Source organism: Mesoplodon mirus, assembly GCF_964341445.2.
Source record: "Mesoplodon mirus genome assembly, chromosome: 2".
Taxonomy (NCBI): domain Eukaryota; kingdom Metazoa; phylum Chordata; class Mammalia; order Artiodactyla; family Ziphiidae; genus Mesoplodon; species Mesoplodon mirus.
This window is the reverse complement of record NC_138977.1, coordinates 69,703,698-69,715,759: the sequence shown is the minus strand read 5'-3', so window position 1 is coordinate 69,715,759 and position 12,062 is coordinate 69,703,698.

Below are 12,062 nucleotides of genomic sequence, written 5' to 3'. Positions count from 1 at the left end.
ATTGCAATGTCCATGCACACACTATTACTTTGTAAAAATTTACTGACAAAGTTTCCTGCCTGAGCGCTGGCATTCCCATCCTGGTGCTAAGGGCAGAGTTAATATTTATGCAGAGGCTAAAGTAAAGGGCTCAAGGGAGGATAGCAAGCTGACCTCCCATTGTATCACAGTGCACAGCCCCTGAGCCTGCTGTCATTCTGGGCCCAGGTCCCTGCCCTGCTTCCTCCACCTTGGGGCCTCATATTATCCCAATTGCCCAAGGCAAGTGTACGCTGCGTCCAAGCCAATTGCTTAAGTGCCTGCATTGTCTGCCTTGTCTGCCGAACTTAACCTATCACCAGGAGAATCTCTGCTTCACATGATCATGCTCTACTGTCTCATAGGAGATTAATAGATTTATTAAGAATTTCAAAAGGCAATAGCAGAATATTACACTAAGTGGGAAGATATGGGAGGGCCCTTCTGAGAGCAGAACCCTCTGTGACCACACAGATTGCAGCCTTACAGCTAGCCCTGGTGCCTGTAATATGTCTTTTTTTTAATCAGGAAAGCAAAAATATTCCCAGAAGTCTCTACTTATGACGTATTGCCCCTAACTCTCTCATGGATGCTTCTTGCTGCAAGGCACTCTGGGAGAGTAATTATTTTCCAGCTTCTATAGTGAAGGCAGACAAGGGAGAAAGGACTTGGGAATGTGTTGGCTTAGTCAATCAAGTGTCTGCTGTAGACAACCACAAGACCATCTGTGGTAAAATGTACCAGACTGAATTAACAGGGAGTGTGGCAGCCTGAGATGAACACAAGTTTGTGGGGGGTTGAGGGGGCAGTGTTTGGAGGGAAGCAAGAAGGCCAGTGTGGTTGGATCAGAGTGAGGGAAGAAAAATAGTTAGGACCTTGAGTCCTTGAATGGAGCAGTAATGCTATAGGACTTCAATTTTGGCAGGCACCAACACACTGTGTAGAAACACTTGAAAGACTGGTTCTCATTTCCCCCTTCCCAGGGAACTAGGCATAGGGTGCACTCAGTGAGGCCATGGGTGGGTCAAGGGTGGAGTAGCAGAATAGAAAGGAAGGCATTCTGGTAGTGTGGGAAACTTGCTCCTAGAACTTACCTGTGACTTGTTTGGGCTTAGTGCTTTACATTCCACTTGTACTTGATGCTGGTGTGCTGCTGGGAATGCCTGATTTTATGTCTAGGTGGATCAGATGGTTCTCAGTTCATGATGGAAAGGGCTGGCTTCACCATCATCTGGTGCTTTATGCTTGGGTGTTGAGTTTCTACTCAAACCCAGTAACAAGTTAAAGCCTATTATTCAAAATAGAGGTGTGCAGAAAAGAGAACCCTCCTACACTGTTGCTGGGAATGTAAGTTGGTACAGCCACTATGGAACACAGTATAGAGGTTCCTCAGAAAACTAAAAGTAGAATTACCATATGGTTCAACAATCCCACTGCTGGGAATATACCCAGACAAAACTATAATTCAAAAAGATAAATGCACGCCTATGTTCATAGCAACACTGTTCACAATAGCTAAAATATGGAAACCAACTAAAAATCTATCAACAGATGAATGGATAAAGAAGATGTGGTAAATATATACAATGGAATACTACTCAGCCATAAAAAAGAATGAAATAATGCCATTTGCAGCAATATGGTTGCAACTAGAGATGATCATACTAAGTGAAGTAAGTCAGAAAGAGAAAGACAAATACCATATGATATCACTTATATGTGGAATCTAAAATATGGCACAAATGAACCTATCTACAAAATAGAAACAGACTCATAGACATAGAGAACAGACTTGTGGTTGCCAAGGGGGAGTTGGGGAGGGAGAGGGATTAACTTGGAGTTTGGGGTTAGTAGATGCAAACTGTTACATTTAGAATGGATAAACAACAAGGTCCTACTGTATAGCACAGGGAACCATATTCAGTATCCTCTGATAAACCATAGTGGAAAAGAATATAAAAAAATAACATCTATATGTGTAGAACTGGGTCACTGTGCTGTACAGCAGAGATTGGCACAACATTGTAAATCAACAAGACTTCGCAAAAAAATAGAACAGACATGGATCTGCTCCAAACCCTGACATTGCTGATGTTCTTCTCTAAGTGTGGATTGACCTGTGTTGTATGAAGCATCCTGATCTTCCACAAACACTTTAAGCATCACTGAATCCACTAGGTAAAGCTTGACTGATGGCCTCGACCACCTGGAAACCCGGCCTTGCTCTAGGTCCTTCTTTAAGCTGACAATTTCTATTCTCTAGGTAAATTAATCAAAACAGCACACCCAAATATGTATATGTTACCTAGAAAATTAAAATGGACTCACCGACCATTATGTCACATCCTTTGTGACACAGATTGCAGTGTATGTGTAGCAACTTGTCTTTTACTTTCAAAAGTGTACACACACAAAAAAAGTGTACTCAGATATGTCCCATATCACTAGACACTACACCTCTGGCTGAGGTGGTTGCCTTGTACTGTTGTAGATTGTGTTTCGTGCTCTCTGGCTTGTGTGAATCTTGCCATGTGATATAGGATGTGTGCTACTTCCTGCTCAGTCATTTCACAAGATGCCATCATTACAGTGGATAAGTGTGAAGAATGTTCTCCTATTGTTCTTTGTAAATAGAATTTCTATCCTTCTCCACCCTGATCTGTGTCCTCTGAGGTTGAGCTCTAAAGCGCCATTGCTGTCTGGATTCCAGCTGGATTTATCTACTAGAAATTACCGGCAGGATATTGAAGGTTGGGAGGAAAGAGATCAGGGTGTTATTTTCCCCCAGCTCTCTCTCACCAGATCTTCAATTGGTCATGGCTGCATTACACTACTGAAGACCACAACATCATTGAACGCCCCCCTCATGAAACCACAGGTCCTATTAATCTCTCCCTCCATTTGCTCCCTCAGGTCTCTGGTAGATAATGGCTTCCTGCTATTGTTAACGCCAGGCTACTTCAACATCCCTCCTTGGTGTCCCTTAACCCTGTTTAGACCTTTGGAAATAATCCAGTCAGTAAACCATCTTTAACTACTCATTTTGAGTATGCCATCAGTTTCTTGCCAGGTGCTGGGTTATAGAGAAAGTGAGGATCACTATTGCATGGTGTTCCCTTGCAGTTGTGATAGGGAAAAGTATCTTCTAGATCCATAACTGAATATCAGGATCCAGAAATTATATTGATATGCTCTGGAAAATAGTCCACATTTAAAACAGGTAGCTACAGTTATAGTCCCATTTGATAAGGGTTTGTATTTTTATTCTTTATGACCCATCTCTTTTGTGGAACAACCTGTATCGTTACCTCCCAACTTTACAATGGTGGAACACATTTCTGCAGGTCCCCTGGGATATGACTTTTAATTTGATAAATTATGGTCAAACGCTTCTATTTGGCCTTTACTTTACATGTCAAGAAGCTAATTTGTGGGTTTTACTAGCAGTTGAGAATAGCCATTCCCAGTAAGTACTAATCTGTACCTGACTTATGTATAGGATCTTACTGGTTCTATAATAGCATATATATAGAGGCTTTTAGAATAGAATAATAAAGAACAATAGATCCAGGTTTATATTCTGAATGGTGGAAAGTAGTGCTATTAAGGGCCCCAGAGAATGAGTGTTGCCCCAGGTACTAGAGTTTAATAAATTCTGAAGAGTGTGAATATTTCCTTTTCCCCACTGCACAGTTATCCTGGAAAATGGCCACAGGCCCCTTTATGAGAATCTGAGAGTAAGATTCAGAGTTCTTGCTGCTGATGTTGTTGGAGAACCTTTTTCAAGATTATGCAGCCTCCTCTTTATTCAATAAACCCTGGCTCAGATTAGGGTATTAGATCAAGGATTATGAATCTCTTTTGATTGCCCTAGGTTCATAAGACTTTTAATTTGTTTGTTTTGTTTTTGCCCTAGTTACATAAGGAACTTAGTAGGATGCCCATTTATTTCATTCCCCACAAAGTTCATTTCACAGCAGATCATTCTGATCCCTAATCCTGCATTTTTAGACCCTCTACTCCCCTGACTCTGGTAAACTACTGCCTGGCCTCGGCCATTCATGATTGTACTATTCCCACTGAAATTAGGAAACTGTTTCAGACACAGTGGCTCCTACCAGCATCCCTGACCTTGAGAGAAGAGCTTGGTTTGGACAGGGGATTTTGCACATGTTAAATCCACTCCAATATTTATATCTCCCTAAGTCCCTGTAGTCCTTCTTTAATAGCACATTAAGAAATTGCTGGCATCTTAACTTCAGTCAGTGCAGGCCTTTGTTGAACCCATATTGAAGTTAATCAACCAAGCAACCAATTAGTACTACTCCTTGCTGCTTATGCTAACACACTGAATTCAGAAATGCTTCAAAGTACATAACAGATATATTAAGTGGAATTTAAAGTTGTGCTAATTTTTCTTGGCCTGGCATTTTCAGAGTCCATTCCTACACGTATTTCTAGAATTTTGCAGGTAGTGATAAACAAAGCCCTTCAATTATTTTGGAGGATAAGTTTTCTCTCTTAGGTCTGATGTGGCTACTGGCCCTTTGGGAATGCTGACATCTGACTCTGTGTCTAGGTTTGCAAACACTGAAGGATATTAGGATGGAATGAGAAGACGTAGGGCATACAACGAGAAGCCATGAAAACAACTCCATGAGTGAGGATGTTTACAGGCCCTTTAGGAATGTCAGTAATAACTCATCAGACAGGGATGGCAGAGGGGCTTTGAGTCCTCTGGATTGATTGATACTGTACCATGTCCTCATTCTGATTTTTAGGATTCCACACTTTCCCAACTAAAATATTAATTTCCATGCAAAAGACCTGACAAAGTTGTAGATTTAACTGATATTGTAATTTTCAACCCTCTTTTTGAAAATCTTAGTTTAATTTCAGCTCTTTCCGTCCTGTTAATGTTACTTTCGGAGTATACTCATAACAAGTCCCAAATTTTCAGTGTGTGCCTTGAGTTGAAAATTATTTCTAGACTCTTCTCCTTTATAAACATATCTAATGCTTCTAAAAATAACCATTCCACCCCATAATATTTGATTTTTTTAATGCCTCTCATACTGATCTGTGGCTATAGCTATTCAGTCTCCCCAAATTTTGCCTTCACTAGACACTTTAATTTAAATGATCATGGATATAATACAATTAGCTGTTTCACCAATATCTGCTATCAGATGGCAGAGCCTGATCCCTCATCCCCTTTAGGATTATCATAGTGCTAAATCCAAAAATGTCAGATAATCTACTCAGACTTTGGATTTGGGACTTGAGGCTCACAGAAAATGCTGGCAACTAAGGAAGAAGAGCTGGTTTGGCTTCACTGGGATAAGGCTGTTTTTTTCTAATACTTGGAAGATGAAGGAGATTTGTGTACTGTCTGTATTTGAGACCCTGTCCCATTCACATGCCATGCTGGAGAGGTATCAGCATCTATGGGAGAATGTGGCTGCCAGGGCTACTGCACAGGATACTGAGAGCCAATGGCTTTCAAGCCTCACTAAATGGCACTTGTTTGTAATTGGTGGGGAGGGTGGGAGGCAGAGGGGGAGCTGGGCAGGGGGATACCTGGCTCTGTATGAACCATGAAAGCTTGGACAATGAGTTTCTCCATGGTAACCATGATGGGCATATAAGACTAGAGTCCCTGCTCCTATTTTTATAGAATGAGGTAGTTGGTACCCCAAAGATCTATAATGATAGTATCAAACCATGAATTTAAGAATGAATAAAATCCTGTAAATTTGTTTAATAATTATTTGCTGATTGATTAATTTTGTTACCTGCATAAAGTAATAAGGGGCATAGTTTAGGAGAAACATTTTGCTTGGGTTGATGTTGAAATGATTCCTTCAATTCAATTTGTGATTAGTTACAAGCATATAACATTTCTTGGTGTCAAAAATTGTAGGATATACTTAAAAGGAACTATTCTAAGATTCACTGGGTTTTTATTCTGTGAAGGGACCATGCTGTGTATTTGACATGCAGCATCTTCTTTAAAACAAAACAAAAATCCCCACGAAATCCAGGGGTTGAGTTTAATTGTGTTACTGTGTTTTTCAATTCTATAATTTCCATTTGCTTTAAAATTTTTTCTAGTTCTTTGCTGAGATTTCTTTTTTCTATTTGTTCTGAGAGAATTCGTAATTGACCATTGGAGCATTTTTGTGATGGCTCATTTAAAATCCCTGTCCGATAATTCATCAACGGAGTCATCTTGGTATTAGCAGCAGTTAATTGACTTCTTATTCAAGTTGTGATTTTCTTGGTTCTTTGTAGGATGAGTAAAATTTTTGATTGTGCCTTGGGCACTTTGTCTATTGTGTTAGCAGACTCTTGGTCTTATTTATATCTTTTATATTTGCATGCAATCACCATGTTTAGTTTTAGCATTCAGGTCCCTCATATGTGCTGTGGTTCCAGGGGCAGTTTAATTTTCAGAATCTTGAGTGCTATTTTGTTTTTCTTGGTTTATCTGCTGCCTATGGGGCTCCTACTGGTCCTGCTTGCACTGTCTGAGGGGTGAAAGTAGTTTTCCCGAGCCCAGCTGCTAGGTGTCTCTTGTTGGAGGATGGGTGCAGAGTGAATCCCTCTACCTGTCTTCTCTTAGGCCTTTCCCCCACCCACGCTGCTCAGGTGTCTCTAGACAGGTGAGGAGCAACTATAGAATGTATGGACCAAGAGGCTTACCACACCAGGCCACTTGTTATAGTTGGGATTCTTTAATCTGATTCTGCCTGTCCACCTTGGTATCTCTTTGAGGAAAAGTGGAGTCCTCAGGCTTGATGAAGAAGAGTGTTACTCCAGCTGCTTATTTTTGGTTGTGGTCCCAGTTGATTCCTTTTGCTGATGGTGTTGGGTTCACCTGTTGTCAAAGGGACTCCCGTCAGTCTTGGGGAGGAAGAGCCCATCTGGACTGATTTCTCTTGCTAGGTTGGAGGTCGTGAAATACAACATTTGGGTTGGCTTCTTCTGATGTGTGTAGGTTGCAAGATGCCCTGCTGTTGTGCTGTTCCTTGAATCTTGGGGTCCCAAACAACTTGCCTTCTTCTAAACTACTTATCACAGTTTTCCTTTGGTTATCGTTTGGACTATACTAAGGCTTATAGTTTTGTTTAGCAGGGAGGCGCTGGAAGAAATGGGTTAATGTCCCATTGTCTGGACCTGAACTCCTGGGGTTAAGTTTATTATCACAGTGAGAAAATCTATGTAATTTCCCAAAGTCACTCAACTATATACAAAAGTGTCAGGATTCAAACCCAGGTCTGCCTAAATCCTAATTTTATGCTCTTTCTTCTCTTCCTAAATGGCAATTTTTAGGGAGATATTAATGGAAAACATCCAGTAACTAATAGCAAAAATGTCTTTCCACTCAGCACTCACATTTACCAATGGATGCACTTTATTTAAATAGTGTTTGTGCCCTATTCCCCTACCTTGAGTGATAAATAGAGATTGAGTGACAGATGCAGAAATGCTTCCTGGACAGAGAAATGCTATTTACCTGGACACTATTCACCAATGTAATCACCGTGTCGCTTTTCAAATGCTCCCTTTTCTATGCCTCTTTAGGTTGTAATCTGCTGCTACACAATTAACACCTGTTAAACTAGATGCCCTGGTGGTGTAGTGGTTAAGAATCTGTCTGCCAATAAAGGAGACACGGGTTCGAGCCCTGGTCCAGGAAGATCCCACATGCTGTGGAGCAACTAAGCCCATGCACCACAACTACTGTGAAGTGGGGAAACTTGTGTTCTTTCTACATCTAATCTGAAGTGAAAGAAAATTGATTACCATCAAGGTGTTTGAGATCCCACTTGGCTATACAGAGCATAACACTGAATCTGATGTAGAACTGTTTAGTTCATTTACAGGGTTCTTTTTTGGAGTGATTATATATGAAACAAACAAAAGGATGCAAGTTATACTCAGAACAGAACTTTCCTCATCAATAGTTGTTCTCAGTAGGTTCATAGCTCCCATGTATCAGGCCATGGAAGGAATTAGTAAAACAGATCAGGATTAAGACAACCTTCAAGAACAGTCCTTTGGTAAGGCTGAATTAATCCTGTCATAATGGCCTCTTTATGTAACACTGTGGGACATATAGCTGACTTCCTGGCTGAAAACTGAAAGGAAATGGAGTTAAAATTAAAGCCTGTGAACAATGGATGGGTCTGCTGATGGAAGTAGCTCTGTGGTAATCCCCCTCTTTCTGTGAAAATCCTAACCTTAGGTAAAGGGAGGCAGTGATGGATTCTGTTATGGTATTCTGGGTCCCCCAGCTGGTCAAGAGCACCATCTCTTCAGGAACCTTTGCTTTGCTTGTTTCTGTGAAAGGCAGAATAAAACTATTTTAGTTTGAGAGGGCAAAGGACCTCTCAAAGTTTGAGTGAGCCCTGAACTTGGCTGTGCACCAAGTAGGCATTTTCAGTACATAGTTGGATGAGTCTAGGGAGGACTTTTAGAAATTAATTGATAAGTAATATGAAAAGGATGTTCTCTATCTGATAGGTGCTAGATGTCTCCTACTCCTTTGTATTTAGAAGATACTATGTTAGAAAGTGGAAAAATCCTAACTTGGTTCCCTCAGTTTAGAATCCCCTTCCTTTGTTCTATATCCTTGAAAGTCTTTCATTCTTTTTTTTTTAAGAAACTACAATTATTTTTATTGAAAAATGTGAAAGTGAAATATGTTTATTGCATTATTTTTTTAACATCTTTATTGGAGTGTAATTGCTGTACAATGGTGTGTTAGTTTCTGCTGTGTAATGAAGTGAATCAGCTACATGTATATATACATCCCCATATCAAAAGTCTTTACATTCTTCAAGGTCCAGGACAAATGTCTCTCATGAGCTTTAGGGCCCAGCACTGTGTCTTGTTCAACTTCACAGAGCAGTGCTAACCTACTGTGGTGCACATATAGCAGCTGCCTCCAGATCATCCTTTAGATCTCAGCACTAGCCTTCCCTGACCTCCAGACCTGGTCCTCCTAGCAGACTCTTTCATTTTCCATCACAGGCTATGTTGTACTTTGTAAGTGCATGTTTATGTGATTGTTTCATGTGTATATGTTTTTCCTATAGTTAGTTCTGTTTTTTGCTTATTATGTCCCCATATATCCCCTGGTATATGATTTGCAGTAAAAACAAGCAAACAAACATTTGTTGAATATTGAATTAATACACTTTAAAATCAAAGTGATTTAATTAGCAGGTTTTTAATAACAGTTCCTTACTGGGACAACTGCATTAGAGCCACAGCTGAATGAATAACCAAGGAATATTAACGGGAACTCAAGTGAACTAAAGCATTTGTATTTACTGCAGTGGCCCTTGCCAGATGTAACTTCCTTGGACCTAGTATGCTGAAGAAAACAAAAGCTTAACCAGCCAAATAATGGTAATGTGAATGTTCATTCTGATGACATTTTAGAAAGAGGGCCCTGTTACTTTGTCAAATCCATAGCACCCTTCCCATTTTTGGGCATCTCTATCATTTGGACATATTTCACTGGGCTTTTGACTGAAGTTGCTGAGAAGTTTCACTCACATTCTGGGAGGAGGAGAAGGGGACTAGTTTTTGTGGCAATGACCACTCACCAGTCATTGTATGGTATGGAGAAAGTCAGAGCCATTTGTACCCATCTATTATTGAGTCTAGACATTCTTGTTTTATTGTATTTTATTTTGTTTTATTTTTTAACTGGAATAATTGTTTTTGCAATAAAAGTTAGTAACTTTGGCTTAACTCCAGGTGATGCTGATAGCCATGCTCTGAGAGTTTTCTACTGGGGACATGTATGTGTGAACCCTGGGGCATCCATGGAGGTGGGAGGGATTCTGAAAGGACTTCCCCAATTCCTCTTCTCCTTCAGTGCCTGACTCTCCAAATTGAGGTTGTTTTTGGATGGAGTTTCATCAGGATTTTCTCAGCCTTCTTCCTATGAGGATGAGCTACTTTATTGGAAAGGAGGATCATAAGTTTATTTTTTGCCTTTTTCTTTTTTTTTTTTTTAAATTTTAACCTGCAACCAGGTATCGACCCCGTGCCCCCTGCAGTGGAAGCCCGGAGTGTTAACCACTGGGCCACCAGGAAAGTCCTGAAATAGACTTTATTTTTAAGAACAGTTTCAGGTTCACAGCAAAACTGAGGGGAAGGTACAGAGATTTCCCTTATACCCCCTGCCCCCACTCATGCATAATAGCTTCCTCCATTATCATCCAGGGTGGTACATTTGTTACAATTGATAAACCTACATTGACACAACATTATCCACTAAAGCCTGTAGTTTACATCAGGGTTGACTCTTGGTGTTGTACATTCTATGGGTTTGGAAAAATTTGTGATGATATGTACCCACCCTCATATGCGGAGTAGTTTCACTGCCCTGAAAATACTCTGTGCTCCCTCATCCCTCCCTCTCCCTTAACCTCTGTCAACTGTTGATCTTTTTACCATCTCCATAGTTCTGTCTTTTCCAGAATGTCACATAGTTGCAATAACACAGTATGTTTACTTTTCAGATTAACTTCTTTCACTTAGTATTATAGGTGTACCTTTTACTGCTTCAGCCTTTTCCCTATTTTCTTATTCCTGGGATGATTTCAATGGGAAGAGGGTTGAGGAGATGGAAGAGGATCTAGATACCTATGGCAAATTTACCATTTAAAAATATTTTTTTAATGTCTCTCCCCTTTTCTGGCTATCAAATAACTAAAAGTTATTTTTTTAGTTTTGAACTTAACTCTAGAAATTATATTCTTTGTCATCCCTACCTTTCTAATTCCTAGGAGCCTCCAGGTTATTAGTAAATGTTTGAAAAGTTAGAATTTACTTATACTAGTTAATTGTGAAATGATCAACTTAATGAGCAAATATTTATTACTATTCCCATTTTATTAATATGTATCCCATAAGTAGTTCATGTGGATTGAAAGTAATATTGGGTTGGCTGAAAAGTTTGTTCCATACACCTTATGAAAAAATATGCACAAACTTTTTGTCCAACCCAATATTATACTTGAAATTAATTTATAAACTCAAATTACTATCTAACACCAGTTCTTCAATAATTACTTCTAAATTAACAAATGAATGTACTCACTTTCCTGGAAAAATTATTTATTGCACATTTTCTTTATTGGAAAACAAAAAGATATAATTAATGGCAAACTACAAAGAAGGTGAATCAAAGGACAGAGATTCACAGCCAACTGAGGGAATATAGGATTAAAAATCCCTAAATTCTGTTTTTCCATCACAAATGTCAATGATTACACCAGAGGCTGAAACATTGCCAGAGCTCAGCAAAATTGTAAAGTGGATGAAATTTGTCTTCATCCTCATTTAATACTCTAGTGAATTCCCTACTATTTTTTTTTTTTTTGTCTCACAGGCAAAAAGATTAGATGTGTTACCTTTTGTTAGTTTTTGGTTGTAATTGATAGAAATCAACTCTGTTTGGCTTGAGGAAAATAGGGGATGTTATGGGAAGCATCCTGGAGGGTCTTGTGTAATCACAACAGAGCTGGATATTAAGTCATGAAGGAGGCATCAGGGCAGATCTGGGAACTTCAGCAGCAGAAGTTCGTAAACTTTCTATTCTGGCATTACCACAAGTGTGACTCACCTCACATGACATGGTGTCTGTGCTGTGTCAAGCTTGGGCTTCTGTAAGAGAAAGTCTCCAGATACCTGCTTGTTCAAGGGGAAAGGTCAAGTGGCAGAGACACAGTCACCTGTGGCTTCCCCTTGTACTGGGTACCCTTTACAGAGTGTGGGAATGAGCCAGACAGCCTCTCCAAGGGGTACCAGTTCTCCATGGAGGAAAAGGGGTCTGCTAAAATTGATTACTTGTGGGCATAGGTTATATTTGGAAAGTGTGTTACCATTTCTTTGGCACTATCACATTTGAAACACTAGGATATATTCTTTAGACTAATGGGAAAAAATGGAAATCAAATCATTGGTAACTTTCATAGATATAGGATACAGGAAGGGATTCTTTGGCCAAGAGAAACATA